Below are 21,179 nucleotides of genomic sequence, written 5' to 3'. Positions count from 1 at the left end.
TCAGATCACCATGGGAGACAAGGCAAAGTGTACTCCAGTAGGGAACGATACCATAGTTTTTCAAACAGAATCGGCAGAACGGTTCCGTGCTACAAATGTGTTACATGTACCAGGATTGGGGATGAACTTACTTTCTGTGTCGCAACTACAAGGCAAGGGCTATGACATCTACTTCATCAAGGAGAAGGTACACGTCAAACACCCGAGCTGGAAAAAGAAAGTGCAGATCGAGATCAAAAGTAATCAGTTGTATAGATTGCAACTAAAATCACCAATGGCACTAATAGGCAGTCATGGAGACAAGGACTTGAACGAACTATGGCACAGAAGAATGGGTCACTTGCACCATGGAGCTCCGAGAATTCTCAGGAGCATTGTAACAGAAGTTTTGAATCTGAGTATGGAATGAGATGATGTATGCAGGGGATGTGCTCTAGGAAAGTATGCCAAGGCAGCATTTCTTAGGAGAAAACACAAGACCAAGAGTGTACTAAGATTGATACACTCTGATATCTGCGGACCTATGTCTGTCAAAGATCTTAGTTGTGCCGAGTATTTCCTTACCTTCATTGATGACCACTCAAGGAAAACTTGGATTTATTTTCTGAAAACCAAGGATGAGGTTTTCTGTCGATTCAAGGAGTTCAAGGATCTGGTGGAGAATCTGACTGGTAAGAAAATAAAATTTTTGCACTCAAATAATGGTGGAGAATATGTCGATAAGGACTTCATTGATTTTTGCGCTAAGGAGGGCATCAGAAGAGAGTGGACAGCTCTAGATAATCCGGAGCAGAATGGGGTAGCAGAAAGAAAGAACATGACTATTGTAGAAGCAACTAGGGCCATGATGTATGATCAGGAATGCCAAAATTCCTATGGGCAGAAGCATGTAATACAGCAGACTATGTTCAGAACAGGAGTCCTCATCGGGTAGTGGGCAAGATTACTCCAGAGAAAGTCTTCACAAGGAAGACTTGAAGTCAATCATTTCAGGATATTTGGGAGTCTAGCATATTGCTGCATACCTGAAGAAAAGAGGAAGAAGTTGATCAGACTGCGGAAAAGGGATATCTAGTAGGATATAGTGAGAACGCTAAAGCATACAGAATCTATCTTCCAGGGGACAAGAAGGTAGTAGTACGACGAGATGTAAAGTTCATGGAGGACAGGGCTTTCAGAAGATCTCGCAAGATGCAAACCGAGGAGCAGTCGAAAGAGGAGTCGTTGGTTAAGCCTCTTCAACCAACAGAAGTAAAGAATTCTTCCTCAGAACAGGAAGATTCTCAGGATGAGGAGGAGGAGTGAACAGAAGCACCTGTTGGCAGAGGAAGAACTAGCAGGGAACTTCGTCAGATTCTGCGAGATGCAAAATACTTCATCAGTGCGCCAAGAAACAATAAGAGGGAGCAAAAACAGCTAGATAGATATTAGGCATTAGTAGCTCAAGATGGAGAGTCTGCCAGCTTCAAGCAGGCAGCTCAACATCAGGTTTGGCTAGATGCGATGGTAGAGGAATACAACTTCATAATGGTAAACGATGTCTGGGAGGTGGTGCCAAGACCTCAAGACAGAGCAGTGGTAGGTTCAAGATGGATCTGCAAGATCAAATACACTGCAGACGGCAGTGTTGAGAAATACAAGGCCAGGTTTGTGGCTAAGGGGTATGCTCAAAAAGAAGGGATTGACTATGAGGAAACCTTCGCCCCGATAGCCAAGTATACATCTATTAGAACTGTGATATCTCTTGTAGCCCAGATGGGATGGGAGACCCATTAGATGGATATCAAAACGGCATTTCTGAATGGTGTAATAGAAGAAGAGGTATACATTGAACAACCAGAGGGCTTTGAAACTCATGAGAAGAAGTCTCATGTATGCAGATTGAAGAAAGCCTTGTATGGGTTGAAACAGGCACCGAGAGCATGGTATGGTCGAATAGATGGCTACTTGCAGAAGATGGGGTTTGTCAAGAGTGACGCGGATCCGAATCCCTACTATCTGGTTGTAGAAAACGAGTTGCTAATCTTAGTATTGTATGTGGATGATCTCTCTCTGACGGGATCATCTAGAATCATTGGGGACTGCAAGAAGAATCTAGCCACAAAATTCGATATGAAGGATTTGGGACGAATGCACTACTTCCTAGGGTTGGAAGTTTGGCAGCAAAAGGGAGAAATCTTTCTTGGGCAAGGGAGGTATGCTACAGAAATCCTGAAAAGATTCGGGATGGAGGATTGTAGACCTATGGCTACGCCAATGATCACCAACTGGAAGAAGATTGATGCATCAGAAGACAAGGATGTCGATCCCACCCTATACAGGCAACTCATTGGGTCCCTGATGTATTTGGTCAATACCAGGCCAGAAATTTGCTACGTTGTCAACACCCTCAGTGAGTTCATGGTGGAACCGAAGAGGGCGCACTGCGCAGTAGCCAAACATGTTCTCAGGTATTTCCAGGGAACAATCAATTATGGACTCTTGTACAACAGGAGTAAGGATATCGGATTGAGTGGATTTACTGACGCAGATTGGGCAGGAAGTTCAGTGGATCAGAAAAGTACCTCTGGGTACTATATCAACATTGGATCAGGAATGACCTCCTGGTGCAGAAGGAAACAAAAGTTTGTGGCTCTCAGCTCATCAAAGGCAGAATATATGGCGGCAAGCACAGCTTCGTGTGAGGCCATATGGCTTAGAAAACTGCTTGTGAACCTATTCAGAAGGAATATGGAGGCGACCAGGATCATGTGTGATAATCAGAGTTGCATCAAACTCTTTGAGAATCCTTTGTTTCATGATAGGTCGAAGCATATTGATATCTGGTGTCACTTTGTTAGGGACTGTGTCCAACGAGGAGCTGTACAGTTGAGCTACACTCCTACAAGAGAACAAGTGGCAGACATCCTCACCAAGGCCCTTGGAAGGACAAAGTTTGACTACTTCAGGGAAAAGATGGGGATGGTAAAGAACCCGTTTCAGTAGCAGAAATGGGAGTGATAACAACAAGGATGCAAAGGGAGTTGCAGTGCAGATGCAGTGTTGGGAGAAAGGACCAGCAGCAGCACGGATGCAGAGGGAGTTGTTGTACAGATGCAGCAGTGGCAATAGCAGAGCCATGGGCAGTAGTACAGGATGCAGCAGTGCAGAGGATGTTGGGCAGGGAGGCTTAGCATCAGCACAGGGACCGATGCCGGATGATCAGGGTGATACTCAGTGAGGAGTATTACTAGAGCACAGTCCTCGCTAAGAGGGAGTGTTGATTTGGGGTAGCATCGGATGTGCTCTAGCCACGAAAATTGGTAGAGAGGCTAAGGCACATGAGATCTCCAAAACCTAGAAAGAGTTTGGGCAGATTCTAAACAGTTTGGGATATATTAAAATAATTAATATTGTTAATGAAGTCCCTAAGTCTAAACCTAGGGAAAATAAAATATTATTGTGAATTAATATAAAATTGTGTTAGAATGGTCCAAAAGTCATGGATCAAGCCAGATATTATCTTAGCCATTGATTAGGGACTTAAACTCGGTCGTTGATTTGTCAACGAGAAAAGTATAAGAGGAGGCTTGAGGGTCACTTGGAGAACACACTGAGGGAGACCAGTCAATTCAATTTCTAGTGCAGGGTTAGCTGAGAAATTGAACCAGTGGTCTGGTGAGCAGTCAAGAGGCAGCAAGTACAGAGCAGAGAGGCGGGATCAGCAACTGGAGATCAAAGTTGAGGCAGAAGGGGCAGACACAGAGGCAGCAGAAGACTGTTCAATCACTAGCCGGGTTTGTGTGGGTGACGCAGAGAGGCCCAGGGCTGACGCAGTCAAGCAGGGGCTGATGCCGAGGGTTTGAGAACCACGTAGAGGTCAGCCAGGTTGACGGTGGGATTGGGAGAAGTGCTGGAGAATTATTTCTCTCTGTGGGTAAGCCAGTTTGGCACCCTGTTGTACTAAAGAATTGTTGAATAATAAAACCCTCCCTTGCTGCTTCGGTTTTCCCACATTGGGTTTTTCCAGGGACTGTTGTCCAAAATATCTGTGTCAATGTGTTAATGCTTGTGTATATGTTTGTTTCTGTATTACGGTTGATATTTGCAGCAGTATTTATTTTAATGTTTATTGAAGTAATTTCATAAATAACTTATTGTGGAATAAGTAGGAAAAATAAATCAGTTGTTGCAGTGACAGAATTTTCACAAGAGCTGCATGTCAGAGCTGAAGGTATATTTGCGATACTTCCGAGCTCACGATTTCGATGAGCTATTTACAGGCGAAATGTGACGATTGGATTTTTTTAGCAAGGGCTTGCATGTCAATGCTGATCGTATATTCAAACTCCTCACTGAAAATCAAGTCCACTGAGTATAGTTTCATGGGAATGCAAACATTTACTACTTTTAGGTATTTACCAAGATTCCTCTAGTAGTTCTGAAAATTTTCAATTTTCCTAATTTCTAGGGGGGCTGCTATTTTTGGCATATCTAGTTATAGCAGGGTGACAAGCAGCAACATCAGGGTGCATGGATAGGACTAGGAGTGTCTTGGCGTTACCTATAGTGCTTGCATTAGTTGACTGGAAACAATGGGATGCATTCATGGATTTAGGAGTGATTTAGCACCTTCATAGATTAACTAGATTGCATGCATGTGTGGAGGAGTTAATGAGGAAGTTAGTTTGAGTTAACTAGATGCATGCATCACTTAACTAGGATGCCTTTTTAGTTGACTGGAGAATGGACAGTTCACATCAGTTGCTCATTAATTGAACTCAGAATTTTCGATTGACTAGTTTGCATGCCTTACTTTACTCAACCTCTCACCTAGTCAACAATGTGCATACCTCTCTCTCTCTCTCCACCTCATCCTTCGTTCATTGAAGAGCATCTAAGAAGATTAATGACATGGGGAAAGGATTACAACAGATATAAAGTACATGCATATTCCTCTTCACTTCAACTACAGCAAGTTAATGCTTCACTCCTCTCTATCATCAATTCATTACTGTACATCTCTAGGGGATCAAAGCACATGAGGGAGGAAAACTTTAGTGCATGGTTACTCCACTCCACTCATTCGATGAGTGATATTAACTCTTCTCCACTAAAACTCATCAATGTGCATGGGTTAGAGGAAAAGTCTTGCATGGGTAAATCAACCTTATTGATCATTAAAAGGAGGAGGTCACTCTTGGACGATGGTGGGAGTTTCTTCTTCAGCAGCAGCAGCATATCTTCCTCTCATTCACTTCTATTCTCATTGCACTTCTATATTTTGTGCAGGGATCATCATTGGACCAGTTCTGTTTTATGTCTATTTGGCGCAATCAATCTTTTGGCGAATGCAGAATAAAACTTGATATATGCTTCTTATTGGCTCTTGGAGTTTGTTGGTACTTTTTGACTTCTTTCTGCAGTGTATAAGATATCCTTTTCGCCTTGTATCTTGATAAAATTTATCACTTATAACCACTTTTTTCTCCTTACCTTCTTGTCATTTTATGCTGAGCAAAGAAAATTTCCACCGCACAAATTCAAAACTATATTCATAACCCATATGAATGCTTAGTCAGATGCCAAAGAATATATTGTTTGCTATTATACAATTTTATGTGCAGACTTCAACAGTAATTGCAGCACATGAACAGTTAGTGACACCTCGTGAGGTAGGCAAAACCCAGCCCAAATGGAGACGAGATCTTTTGGTGGAACATTGGGCAGAATTTCCTAAATATAACACTAATTTCACAACAGAATTTTGAAGTTATTTCATCCTTTTCACAGTGCAGAAATTTGTGTTAACAGATGTTAACTTGTGAGTATGCTCCTCCTCCTTGTAATCAACCCACTATTATGCATATTGTTGGTCTCGTCTTGTAGGACGATCTATTCAAAATAAACATAGATGTAGGGGCCCTTTTGGTTCGATTGGAATTGGAGTTTGGGGTGCCCCTTGGTTAAGTATAAATCACAGATTGTACTCCTTCCTTCATCGGTGCCATTAAAATGTTCCAGTCCTTAGTGTGTGATGGTTGTCTTCTAATGCTGAGAGCCAATGAACACAAATATTGTTGTGTGTGGTCAGTGTGGGTGTGCTACAAGCTCCAAGTGTGTTGGCTAGTGATTTATTAGGGCCTTCCTTCCAAGCAGGGTTGCGAGGGAGCGCCCCCCCCCCCCCCCTCTCGCTCCCGCTCCCAATTCGCGCTCCGAGTAGGAGCAGCTCCAGAGTGCCTCGAGAGCGCGCTCCCTAAAAAAAACACTCCCTGCCTTTTCGGGAGCATTTAACTTTTTTTGCAGTTTTTTTTTGCAGTAATGTTCCAAATGCAAATTTTTTTCAAAGAAACAAATAAGTTTTGAGTGGGGCAGCTTAATGATCAAGCCTATGGCCCTAGTATTGATATGCGATTCATGGTAATGTTAAATTCTTAAATGTCACTTTTACTTAAATTTTTAACATTACCATGAAATGATTCAAGATGTTTGAGAGTGGTTCCAACCTCATTGGATTTCATACGGAGAAAGTAGAATTTTAGATTTCATTCAAAATCCAGTAGACTTTTCAGTTTTTCAGGATTGGTGGATTGAAATGTTTCCATTGAATTTTGTCATGTATTAGGGTATGGAACTCGTATTTAATCAAGAGCACCAATCCCTCTATGTACCTTGATGTTAGTGACATTGGTTGTCGAACTCCTCTATCATGACCCTCCTAAAAATGTTTGCATCACTCAAACAAAATCTTGACTTGACATGCTATGCTTTTTCTATCTTATGTTAATGCTTAGAGGGTGATCTTAATGACAAAGATCCCTATATAGATACAGAGGTAATGACAAAGATACCTCTAGATATTAATGCTTAGATGGTGATATTAATGACAAATATCCTGATTTTCCAACAAGACTAAAAATTAGACATTTCTCGTGGTGGCAAGAGGCCCAAGCATAACCAATAGATAATAGATTTACTTGTCTTTTCTAGTTTCTAGTAGTTTTTATAACTATTGACTCTTTCATATTTATTATAATATTTTTTTAAACAATATATGAGAATTGAAGTTTGACGCTGGCAATTATAGCTCATTAGTAATGAATTATGAATATAATGCTTCGTGAAAGTTGAAAGTTGTTTCATTTCATTTCATGTTAGATATTATTTGTTGTAATGGTCACACTTAGCTTACAAGTACAACTTTGGCGATCAATGATGATAAATGTTATATATTGAATTTTGAAATCTTGAAACTTTAAGATTGATGAATCATGAGACTCAATATGTTGCATGTTACTATGTTACAAACTTGTGGACGTGGTTGATGAAGATTATAACTTCTAGATGATTGTTGTTATATGGTTCAATCTATGTTTTTTTATGTTTTTTATATCTAATTCATCATTCTACATGTTTTTGTTGACATATATGTATCAAAATATAAAAAATAATATATATATATATATATATATATATATATATATAGATATTATATATAAAAAACGCTCCAGGATTCGCTCCCAAACCGAGAGCTTCTAAAAATGTCGATCCAGCACCTGTTTTCGTTCCTACTCCCTGCCTTCGCTCCCGCTCCCAAGTAACACTGCTTCCAAGGTTTGCCTAGATAAAAGTGTTGATATTTGTAGCATTGGAAGGTATTTTGCATAGGTTGTGTCTAGCACGCTGGAGAGAGCCCTCATTAGGTGCTGTTAATTTTTCAATGTTCTATGCTGTAACAATCACTTTAACAATTTCTTCTTTCAGTAGCAATCACTTTTCCAATATATTTTCAATCACCCAATCACAGTGAGCAATTGTAGATAGAATAGTAAACCGATATGCACAATAGAAGATAGCCAAGATCAATGAGACCAATATGCACAATAGAAGATTTAGGTCAAAGACAAAGGAAAACCCCCACAAGGGGGAAAACCCAACCAGATTCTTCTTCTATTAGATGTTCATCAAATGTTCGGCAGAGATACATAGTCCAAGTACATCCAGCTCGCAACAACTATTCAAAGGTCAAAGCCTTGACCATCCCAATCAATAATCCAATATCCGATGAGCAATATAGTCAAATCTGGTCAAATACCAATCCTGCAATTTTAAGCCCAGCCAAAGTCAAAGTCAACAGCAATCAGTGCAGCCATAACCAGTCCAAAGTCAAGGGTCAAAGCAGCTCCAAAAATTTTGGTCAACCAGTCAAACGATGTGGCCTCTTTTCCTCAGCAAACTTGGTCAAAACAGGTCCAATTTTTTTTCTACAATTCGGTCAAAGTCAATAGTTAACCTGTGTCAACCCTAGCCTCAGATCTGCGGTCAAAGATGGTCAACATTCCCAGAAAACTTTGGTCAACAGCTCAGTCAATGTGGCCTTCCAAAACAGATCCAAAATCAGTCAAACCAAGTCAAATCAACCAAAGTCAACGCTGGTCAAAGATGCCCAAAACAGAAAGTCGATGCAGTCAAAAATTAGAATCTCTCTCTCTCTCCCCTTCGCATATGTGAACTTGGACCTGAAATTTCAAAAGTGATCAAACCAAATGAAGATGATTTGATGTGTGATGTGATGCCTCCAAGTGATGCCAAGTTAGGTGTATTTACTATTTATATGTGGGTTAGAAGGTTGAATTTATCCTTTAGGCCGACTTGTACCTTTTGAGTTGACTTGGACCAGCATTAAAAATAATATTTTTCCGTGAACAAATTTATTTTTTCCAAGGGAAAGTGAGGTCTCCTTAGCATTTGCTGGGCTTTTCCAAGGAGGGAATTGCTCCCTCAGCTGCCAATTTTCAACAGGTGCTTGTTCAAGAGAAGCAAATATTACGATTTTTTTCCTAAGTTTTAACTTACGAAAAGCACACTAACTAAATTATTGATTAATGTTGGCTATTGGGCTAAAGTTTCTAGGGATAAATAATTTAATTATTTAAGCGACATAGATCTAATCTCCATCATTGATCCAACTGGGTTAGGATTTTCATTTAATCCTAGCCCTCCATCACTTTGGAGATTAGGGATTTCGCTGAATGACAAACTATAAAGGGAACCTAAGGGAGAGGATGAAGACACAACATTGTGATTGAGAGAGAGATTTTCTCAAGGAGTGAAAAGTTAGAGTGACTGAAAAGAAAGAGAAGGTGTGCAGCAAGGGTTTTCCAGAAAGGAAATTATAGTAGGTGAAATTATTTGATATAGATGTTGAGACTTGGAGGAGAGAGGCCAAAAATTTGAGCAAGCCACAACTGTGAGGGGAAGGCTGAGAATTCCCACCTATGCCATGTCGACTAAGGGAAGAAACCGAGCTTCAGTTAGAAGCTGTTTTTTTTCCAGGGTGCAGCCATACAGGTGAAGGCCGAATTATTGCAGGCAGAAGCCGAGATTTGCCAGGGCCAATTTATCTTCCAGCGCAGCCAATTTCTAGAGGCCAAATTTCCCTTGGGCCAAGAATCTGGAGGGTCGTTTTCAGGTTCAAATATTAATGTAATTTCTGTGTATTTCACTGTGGATGAAAGCCCTAAATTTTCCTGATAAATTAATGTTTAGGAAGAGTAGATTGGACAGATTTATTTGTTGTTTGTGACTGATTTCTCTGAACATTTTCCACTGCATAATTTTAATTGTGAAACTAAAAATACCAGTGTGTTTATTTTCAATAGAGTTCAGAAAATTAATTTACTAGTTAAATAGATTTATGGGTATAAAATATTTTTTGTGCGAAATAGATCAGACCTGGTATTTAGAAATTAACAATGAGTGGCCTCTAATATGAGCTTTGCACTTCCTGTCTCAGAGAAGAAAGGTGAAGCATTAATTTTGGGATTACCATTTGGGCAGGTCATGCTGTGAGCATGTTCATATAAACCTTTCCACAATGCTCCAAGGGAAATTGCATTAAAATGCAATGTTGCTGGGTGACTCTGGATCTGTTGTCTATTCTTCTCTTAGTGGTATTTGGCACTACTTGAGAATTTTTCCCTTGTTTGTTTGCTGAAGGCTTCAATACAAATATGCTTTTGATAATGATGTTTGCTCTTTGTCTGCCTTTTGCCTTTTATGAAGAGAAGAAGTCCATATGCAGCTGCTAGCAAAGGCTTTTATTATTCAAGGAAACCAGATTGTTAGAGTCTAGTTCCTATTCAGATTTTATTGCTGTTCTTGTTGCTTTAAGCAAGAGAATGTAAATACCACTGTACATACCCTACTATGAAAATTTCAGAATCTAACAAATCAGATATCCTACTGCAGTAAACTGATTTGCATTACCTACTTGTGTTCTTCATTTTAACAAGTTATTTTCAGAATTATCCAGAAAATATTAATGCAAATACACTGCAGCCCACACCAATATACAGATCAAGTACTGAAAAAAATGAGACAATCAAACAAAGGACACACTTATTTTTGGGCTAAATGTCCCCGGAAAAACCCAATGCGGGAAAACAGTTGCAGCAGATATGAGGGTTTTATTATTAAATAGATTTATGAATACAACTAGGGTGCCAAATCCGGCTCACCCAACAAAGAATAAACTCGGCAGAAGTACCTCTATCCGGATACAGATATTTTGGCAGATCCAGCAACTGGATGAACAAACCCCACAGATGATTGTGTTGTCCCCAGTGTTGTACAGTGATGGTTGCTCCCAGCTCTGCGCTAGAACTGCGTCACCTCTTCTAGGAGCTGCATCACCCTCCCAATTAGCCTTCCCGGCTCAAAAATCGATCCGCTGAACTAATGCCCGATCTGCCTCACAGAAACCCCAGCGCGGCGTCTAAGCGACTGCATCAGCCCTCCATCCTCTGCGTCACCCTCCTCGAGCTACGTTGTCTCTCTCTAGTGCTGCACGGCCTCTCTGTTATGTATTCTCGACCTTGGACAAAAGTCTCGCTGTCGAACTGCCCCTCTCTGCACTAGAAGCTTACTCTGAAATTCTCAGCAAACCACGCCCCAAAATTTCGATCTAGCTCAAGTCTTGTTCTCACTGTGTGTGTTCTCCAACTTATCCCAAGTCTTCCTTTATACTTTTCCTGTTGAGAAATCAATAGCCGTGATCTAATCTATAATCAATGGCTAAGATTAAATTAGACTTGATCCTCGTCACTTAGAAGCTTCTCACCCATATTTACATTAATTCACTTTAATTATTTTAATTTCCTAAGTTTTAACTTAGCCACCATTAAAAATAATTAATTATTTGAATAACATGCACTCTGGGTGGAATTTCTCCAAACGATTTATGGCTCTTGGAGATCTCATGTGTTCTAGCCGCTCCACAAAATTTCGGAGCTAGAGCACATCCAATCTACCCAAAAATCAACACTCCCTCTTATCAAGGAATGTGCTCTAGCAATACTTCCCAACAGAAGTATCACATTGATCCACAACATCAATCTTATGCACTACTGATGCTTGACCTGCTACCCTTCACCCACTGCGCTGCTGCAATCTGTATTACTGCCCATGACACTGCCACTACCACTGTTGTATCTGTACTGCATCTCCCTCTCAATATGTTGCATCTTGCTGCCCATACCACTGCCACTGCTAATTGTTGCACTGCAACTCAGTTGCTGAGAAGTAAGCAACTGAAAAGCCACCCAAACACTGACATGCTAGTCAGTCGGGATGCCCATTAACGTTGAAGCTACCTCTGATGCTAATCTGTGCTGACCCTCTGATGCTACTACGTTGTTGTTGTATCTGCTATGTGCTTTCCGCACTGCTGCAACACTCCACTCCGCTGCTTCAGACTTTTGGCGCTTTAGCTCTGCCACTGTTGCTCCATCATCCCTCGCACCAACTGACTCTTGTCATTTTGCTACTATCATTAAGGACTCTTGTAGTCGTATGTGATCCAAGAGTTTGGGCACCTCAAGGATCCTGCCCTCTGTAGTCCTTTTGAACTACATCTCTAGATCACCCCACCTCCCTCCTAGAGATGTGGTTGCCATCTCAGCCAAAAAATGTCGAAATGGTTCTCTTCTCCCTCTTTTGTTGTTGCCCCAGCAAAACTCGGATCTGGATTTCTATGGCCCTAGAAATCCTCTAAAGAACAAGCTCCCTCTGAATTTCGATTTCCTTCACAGAAATCCTTCTGCCAACCACTCTCGAACCACCCCTCTCTAATCCTTTTTTGTTGTTGCTCAGCACTGGATCTAGATTTCTTCGAAAGAAATCTTCTGAGGAACTAATTCCCTCTACTTTGCTTCTGCCCCACTAGGTATTGTGTCAGCCCTCCAGCCTCTGCACCACCTTCCTGCAGCTATGTTGTCTCTCTCTGGTGTTGCATTGCCTCTCTGTTATGTATTCTCGGCCTTGCACAAAAGTTTCGCTACCAAACTGCCCCTCTATGCACTAGAAGCTTACTCCGAAATTCTCAACGAACCACGCCCCAGAATTTCGATCTAGCTCAAGTGTTGCTCTCACTTTGTGTGTTCTCCAACTAACCCCAAGCCTTCCTTTAAACTTTTCCTATTGAGAAATCAATGATCGTGATCTAATCTCTAATCAACGGCTAAGATTAAATTAGACTTGATCCTTGTCACTTAGAAGCTTCTCACCCATATTTACATTAATTCACTTTAATTATTTTAATTTCCTAAGTTTTAACTTAGGCACCATTAACAATAATTAATTATTTGAATAACATGCACTCCGGGTGGAATTTATCCAAACGATTTCTGGGTCTTGGAGATGTCATGCATTCTAGCCCCTCCACAAAATTTCGAAGCTAGAGCACATCCGATGCTACCCAAAAATTAACAGCAACCACTTTTTGTTTTCTCTTGATGTAATTATTTTTTAATATAAGAATAATTTTCCAAAAAAAAAAACTATATGTGTTGGCCTACCACCTGACCATTTGCTTCCAAGAGTGCCTGGACGATGGACCACATGAAGATTTGCACGAGGAAGCTAAGAGAAATAGTCAAGTGATATCCACAGAGCACTCACTTTGATAGTATAATCTAATTTTATATTTTTATGCTATATTTTGTAAGTTGTTACCCACCATCAGTGCGTGACCCCATAAGAGAAATTCTCTCCTAGATTTGTCTTCAACCAACAGCCAACAACCCCTTGATAGCCACCTGATAACTTTGATGTGCTACCTTTTCTCCGTCATCTGAGCTAGATATTGTGTACCCTTGTTCATCTGTCATGATCGTATGTTTGAAGGTGGACCATCCAATCCTAAAGGCATGATTTCTCATTACGTAATTGGGTGTTTATGCTTGTTTTTCTTGGGCACACTTGGGTATGGATTACTAGGTGACTTGGAAAAGGGAAGGGTTTTGAATATGCTCTAGTTCCCTTACCTTAACTAAGGGAGTTATACATGAATCCTAGTCCCGTGGGATCTCCTTTATTGGGTATTAGCTTTAGGAATGGCACTACATGAGAAACTTTGATTTTGGTTGCATGGTCCCGCTTCCTGATACCATATATCTCAGGATTGCAGGGGAGCAGCTCCCCCCATAGAACCCACTCTGCAAAATTTTTACTCACTAGCCTTTTTTGCAAAAAAAATTGGCAAAAACATTCTAAATGTAATTTTTTTCAAAGAACCAATAAGTTTTGAGTGGGACAGCCTAATGATCAAGCCTAAGGCCCTAGTATTGATATGCGATTCATGGTAATGTTAAATCCTTAAAGTAAAAGGATGAAAATGAAGATTAAGAAGAATCTCCATTTTCATCCTTTCACTTAAATTTTTAACATTACCATGAAATGAATCGGGATGTTTGAAAGTGGTTCTGACCTCATTGGATTTCATATGGAGAAACTAGAATTTTAGATCTCATTCAAAATCTAGTAGACTTATCAGTTTTTCAAGATTTCAAGATTGGGGGGATTGCAATGTTTCCATTGGATTTTGTCATGTATTAGGGTATGAAACTCGTATTTAATCAAGAGCACCAATCCTTCTATGTACCTTGATGTTAGTGACATTGGTTTTCGAACTCCTCTAACATGCCCTACTAAAAATGTACCCATCTATCAAACAAAATCTTGACTTGACATGCTATGTTTTTTCTATCTTATGTTAATGCTTAGAGGGTGATATTAATGACAAAGATCCCTATACAGATCCGAAGGTAATGACAAATATACCTCTAGATATTAATGCTTAGAGGGTGATATTAATGACAAAAATCCTGATTTTCAAACGAGACTCAAAAATTAGACATTTCTCGTGGCGGCAAGAGGCCAAAGCATTAGCAATAGATAATAGATTTACTTGTCTTTTCTAGTTTCTAATAGTTTTTATAATTGTTGACTCTTTCATATTTAGTATGACCGAGATTTTGGATCAACAAGAACAAAAGTATTACCATCGCCCATACATAGACCCACAATATCCTACTGTGGGTCTGCATGAGACTTAATCTCAAACAGCAGAATGTCAGCAGCAGCACACAGAACTGTGTTTTTTTTGTAAATTTTTGTAAACAGATGGATGCCATAAGGCATCAACTCTTTGAACTATACCGACCATACAGCGAAATGCAACAGCAGATATATGTATTTATTTTGTAAAATGTACAGAGATACCAGTGAACAAATGGCATATGCGGCATGCATCTACATATGTAACCTTTCATCTTTAATGAAAAGTTTACGGATTTTTCCAGTGGAAAAAAAAAAGTATGATATTTTTGTAAACAATATATGACAATTTAAGTTTGAAGTTTTGAAGTTGGCAATTATAACTCATCGGCAATGAATTATGAATAGGATGCTTCATGAAAGTTGAAAGTTGTTTCATTTCATTTTATTTTATAACATTTCATTTCATGTTAGAACTTTTATATAATTTTGGTGATCAATGATAATAAATGTTATGTAATGAATTTTGAAAGCTTGAAACTTTAAGATTGATGAATCATGAGACTCGATATGTTGTATGTTACTAACTTGTGGACGTGGTTGATGAAGATTATAACTTCTAGATGATTGATGTTATATGGTTCAAACTATGTTTTTATGCTTTTTATATCTAATTCAACATTCTACATGCTTTTGTTCACATATATGCATCGAAATATATAAAAATATATATTATATAAAATTTGCTCCCGAACCGGGAGCTTTTGAAAATGTCACTCCCCGCTTTCACTCCTGCTCCCAAGTAACCTTGATATATCTCACTCCCCCCTACTCATTACAAGCCCTTTTCACACTTTCCTATCTAGGTCAACAAGGTGTTAGCATCCCCTTTGTCCACACCTTAGGTCGAGCCCGGAACGATGCCCCAGAGATTGATGTAGCTAAAAAAATAATAATAAAACCATAATATGGCCACATACAACACAAAATGTACCACAAAATGCAAAAGATGGTCGAGACAATAAATTTTAGCGCGTGGAAAAAATCCAAACATGAGCTCTAGCCCCTATCATTACGGCCATCAACTTGGTTCCTAGGGCCCCTATGAGTGCCCCTTGCACCATTAAGCAACCCATCTATGTCTCAAACCCTGGTGGGCGATGAACTGCCCCACCTTGAGGGGGGTAATCACTGCTATATCATACACATCATGCTCTCATCCCATGGAGCCCCGAAGCAGTAAACTAAAGAAAAATCAATAAAGGCAAAAGGCAAATGAAGAAGGGTGGAAAAACAGAGGCCAGAGTAACTTATGTACCATGATTGCTCCCTCCTACATTCATATACCCAAGGTGTCGGCACTCCTTATCATAGCTAGCCTTGTTCCATGGCATGTGGCTTGGAGCCTTCCCTTTGTCCCCTCTCTATTCCATCATTATTTCACATGACACCTGCCATTTGAAGGATGTACCTTGAATTTTTCATTCCCTTAATTCCCTTAAAGATTGAAACCACCTAATAGGGTCCTTCATTAACCACTCCCATCTAGGAAGGTAACACTACTACATGTTCAAAACCCTAAATTTGGAAGGGAAACCCACTATGAAGTGTTCATTTCAGCCCTTGATGAACGAGCTTATTCACTCAATCGCACTAATGAATCATTGTATTTAAAAATGAGGAGATGCATTGGATCTTATACAACATTGCAGGTGGGTTTTCATCTTGGACTTGGCCTCCCTATACAAGAACCAAGCCCTCTAGAGGATCATGATGGTATTTGTAGGGTGAGCGTTGAGAGCCATGGGCCTCCATTCATGCAGAGAATTGATTTCCACACCATGGGCTTCTTCAGCACCATCACTTGCTTGTTCGTGCCCTAGTTATTCGAGATGATGATACACTTGGACCAGGATTGCCACAGTCAACTACACATTGCACCCAACACTTCGTAGTTGATCCAAGGCCTATAGGAAGTTGTGTCTTTCCTAGGGAGACATGTGAGGGCATGTGTCATCCTTGAGCCGTCATTGATGGAGCATTGACTTGATTTTGAGCCACTTGGAGACCCATTTTGGAGCCCCAAACCCAAAATAGGGGTCCCAGGGATGTTTTCAACATAAGGAGGGTATCACCCTCTTCATCATAATTTTTTAGGCTCTCTCTCACATTTCTAGCACAAGAGGCCTCAAAGTTGCCTCTCTAGGCCTCCACACATGCATGACGTCAGTCTTGTGTGGGCTTTGGATGGGGATTAATTTAATTTTAAAGCGATCATGGTTGGCTTGTAACCATGGGTCGGTTACCTAGCATATTAAACATGTAGAGGGGCTTTGTCATTTGTAATTTGAACTCATAACAATTGTATAAATAGACGAGACCTATTCTCATCTCAAACCATCATCACACTTTGGATTTTCGCTAATGTCAATAGAGGATTCGGACTTGCAATTTTGGAGTGGATTCGGATGTTTTTGGGATGCACTTTGATGTATGGATATATTGCTATCTTTTTGGAGCTTCTAAATGCATTATTGATGGATGAATATATTTCATATTGTCAAGTAAGTGCTTTCTCTTGTTGAATATATTTATGTAAATGTGTAATGCATGGAATTCTTTCTCATAGTGAAGATTTATGCCCTAACTTACTTGATATGGTGTGAAATTGTGATCTTGGGAAGTTTTTTGCATGTGTTACTCATTGATGGTATAAAATGAATGTGTCTAGAGGAAAATTGTCATAATTTATCCATGAAATTCCATTAACTAATGCTAATGAGGGTAATTGTTGAGAGGGGTAGTTAGGGATTCCTCTTTTAGCCTCTTTGAAGGTCAATTTAGCCTACTATAAGCACCCATGACTCAATACCAGTGTTGTTAAAATCGCGATAAAATCGCGATTTTATCGGAAAATCGCGATTTTTTCCTCTGCCCGATCAAATCGCGATTTTTATTCGTAAAAATCGCCACTTTTTTTTATACCGATTTTTATCGAAAAAATCGCGATTTTTTCGAAAAAATCGCGATTTTTAAGAAAAAAATCGTGGGGGCTTGGGACAGCATAGTTTTATAACTTTTTTTGGGTTTTTTCATGCAATTTTTTTGAAAGAAACAAATAATTTTTGAGTGGGGCAACTTAATGATCAAGTCTATGCCCTAGTATGGATATGCTATTCATGGTAATGTTAAATTCTTAAAGTAAAAGTGACATTCTCCTTAATCTTCATTTTCATCCTTTTACTTAAATTTTTAACATTACCATGAAATGACTCAGGATGTTTGAGAGTGGTTCCAGCCTCATTGGATTTCATATGGAGAAAGTAGAATTTTAGATTTCATTTAAAATCCAGCAGACTTATCAGTTTTTCAGGATTTTAGGATTGGGAGATTGTAATGTTTCGAGGTGACACCATCCGCCCAGCCTACCCCTGCCACCAGTAGAGGACGTGGTCTACCTCCTATAGCTCCTACTTCTAGTTCTTCAGCCTCTAGAGCACGTCAGACTCCACTGCCATTTCCACCAGCACAGGCACCAGCTTCTACATCTAGAGGGAAAGAGAAAGCTGTGCCATTTTCTCGCAAGAGGGGCAGAGGAAATCAATAGGATTAGACTTTCATTTTATTGTATATGACATTATGACATGATGAGATACATTATCATATTTTTTGTTGATATTTTGAGGCTGAGTTGGACTTGGGACTCAGGACTTACTATTCAGGACATGATTCAATGTTATGTGTGATTTTAGCGCTAGAAATGATATTAAACATCTTATATATTAGTTTTTTTATCATATTTATGTGTCAATGTATTTATTTTATGTTGTAGATGGTTTAGATATTAAAAAAATTGAAAAAAAATGAAAAAAAAATGAATATTTTTGTGCCAAACGATTTTTTCCCGCTTTTTTCCGATTTTTTCCCGATTTTAACGATTTTTTCCGCTTTTTTCCCGGCGCCGATTAAATCCCGATCGCGATGTGTGCAACACTGCTCAATACTCCTAATGGTCTAGGCACTAGTCGGGTCCCTTGGTGGTCAAACTTGGATTTAATCCATAAGTTTTCCTTCTTTACTCTTCTTAAAATTCGTCACTTTAAGGATAAGGAGGCCATCTAGGGCTTGGTGTGAAATTTTAAGTCGGAGGAATTTTTCAATTCCTTCCTAACAAGATTCTTCCTTTGTCTCTCCTCTAGGAGTCCTCAAGTTTTAAACGAACTCCGACGGTGAAATTTCAATATAATTGATGCCCTAGCTATCACACCAAGTGGGAACCCTAGAAGCTAATCCTTCAACTTGGGGATTCTTTGAAGGCTTGCACTTTAGTACTTGTTGAAGTATATCATTCATAGCCTTTTCTTTTGCCTACCTTGACCTTGGATGTGTCAATATATCATCATATATCTCAACCCTAGGTCTCGTGCAAAATCTTTTTCAAGGGGTTTTCTTAGAAAGTCTTACTAACTTCTCCCAAAGCTTGCATATTTATTGAACCTTTCCATTGAATGAGCGATCCTTGCCTCACTTTGAAACCTATTATAGATTCATCAATCACGAGTGAGGGATACTAGGACGACTCCTATTGGTGAAAATCCGAGAAGTGAAGGGGACTTAGGTTGTGGTGACAGTGGACCTTAGTCCCAAAGTGTTGTTGTGCCCTCTAGTTTTAGCCTACAAACTAGGCCTGCTAGTTTGTGCAGCAACATAAGCTTTTATCGTTAGTTGGTTAGCTCATAAAACAATGCACCTGCATGTTTTCAAGCAGGAAGACATATTCTTAAGTCTTTAGACCAATGTTCTAAGATTCAGCCTGCTCGGAACCAATTCGGCCGAGTTGGTCCGAGTCAAGGCCTCACCGGGTCGACACGGCCAGTGAACTGGTTCGGTCGGCCAAGTTATTACCGAGCCGGCCGAGTTGTCTAACAACTCGGCCGGCTCAGTAATAACCCAGTGACAGTGGCCCATGAATTAAAAAACAACGATTTTCTTTTAATTTTTTGCTTTTGGGGGACTCCAAGGTTTTCTCAATGATACTTAATGGTTTTTGTCCCTAAATAAGTTTATCTCGCTTGATCTTGAGAGGTTTGTTTAGGTGGTATCACATATGTAGTAGAAATTCCTTAAGAGATAGCTTCATTCTTCTTCAAAAGCTTCCAATAGGTTCTTTGCCCCTTTCTTAAAGCAAACCTAACTTTCCGGCCCCAACCTTGGCTCTCCAAAGATGAGCATCGAGCCTTGAGTTGATTCCATGTGATGCTACACCTCTTGATGAGCCTCCAAATGCTAAAACACTAAACTTAAAAGCTTGGACGTTGGACTATTTAATGATATGCCCAAATGGACTAAAGATGACCCATGGCTGGCCTTGACCCTATTTTGGTGGATGGTGCCTTCTTCCAAAGTACAGATGAGGATAATTATCATTGAGATGACTTAGGAGGGCTAGCACATCCCTCTTTGATGCCAATGCTTACCCTTAGGGGTGCCATGTCACTCACATGCTTGAAAAGGGTGACATAGGGTCTCTCCTAGATGACATCATGGTGGAGGATGCACCTTTTGAAGATGTACACATGCACTTTGGGACTTTCTTGGAGTGAGGAACACTCTTGGACCCTTGTATTAGTTCCTTGATGACTTACAATCTATTTTGGAGGATAATGCCATTTCTAGCCTCCTTGGTTATGTGTTTTTGTTTTGATCTCTATATCATCATCATGTATGTATTGGACAGTGCACTGGGTGCCATTTTGATATAATGGATATATTCATGAGCCTACTTTGATCATATGTTGTCTTCTATTTATATCAATGTTGTTAAAAGCGCGATCGGGATTAAATCGGCGCCGGGAAAAAAGCGGAAAAAATCGGCAAAAGCGGGAAAAAAGCGTTTGGCACAAAAATATTCATTTTTTTTCATTTTTTTTCAATTTTTTTAATATCTAAACCATCTACAACATAAAATAAATACATTGACACATAAATATGATAAAAAAACTAACATATAAGATGTTTAATATCATTTCTAGCGCTAAAATCACACATAACATTGAATCATGTCCTGAATAGTAAGTCCTGACTCCTGAGTCCCAACTCAGCCTCAAAATATCAACAAAAAATATGATAATGTATCTCATCATGTCATAATGTCATATACAATAAAATGAAAGTCTAATCCTATTGATTTCCTCTGCCCCTCTTGCGAGAAAATGCCACAGCTTTCCCTTTCCCTCTAGATGTAGATGCTGGTGCCCGTGCAGGTGGAAATGGCAGTGGAGTCTGATGTGCTCTAGACGTTGAAGAACTAGAAGTAGGAGCTATAGGAGGTAGACCACGTCCTCTACTGGTGGCAGGGGTAGCCCGGGCAGGTGGTGTCACCTGGAAACATTACAATCTCCCAATCCTGAAATCCTGAAAAACTGATAAGTCTGCTGGATTTTAAATGAAATCTAAAATTCTACTTTCTCCATATGAAATCCAATGAGGCTGGAACCACTCTCAAACATCCTGAGTCATTTCATGGTAATGTTAAAAATTTAAGTAAAAGGATGAAAATGAAGATTAAGGAGAATGTCACTTTTACTTTAAGAATTTAACATTACCATGAATAGCATATCCATACTAGGCCTAGACTTGATCATTAAGCTACCCCACTCAAAAATTATTTGTTTCTTTCAAAAAACATTGCATGAAAAAACCCAAAAAAAGTTATAAAACTATGCTGTCCTGAGCCCCCACGATTTTTTCGTTAAAAATCGCGTTTTTTTCGAAAAAATCGCGATTTTTTTAAAAAAGCGCGATTTTTTCAATAAAAATCGGCAAAAAAAAGTAGGCGATTTTTTCGTATAAAAATCGCGATT

General features: G+C 39.6%; 1 protein-coding gene across 3 annotated transcripts in view; it reads right to left on the bottom strand.

Moving 5' to 3' along the window:
* LOC149151012 (SEC14 cytosolic factor family protein / phosphoglyceride transfer family protein) overlaps positions 1–21,179 on the bottom strand; it is a 232,206-nt gene that overhangs the window by 89,682 nt on the left and 121,345 nt on the right. The gene's annotated exons all lie outside the window — the stretch shown is intronic.

This window comes from Pinus tabuliformis, chromosome 9 (genome assembly GCF_031772625.1).
Source record: "Pinus tabuliformis cultivar Carrire ecotype Pingquan chromosome 9, CPIR1, whole genome shotgun sequence".
NCBI lineage: Eukaryota > Viridiplantae > Streptophyta > Pinopsida > Pinales > Pinaceae > Pinus > Pinus tabuliformis.
The sequence above is the reverse complement of the archived record's forward strand: the minus strand, read 5'-3'. Positions and strand labels throughout refer to the sequence as shown.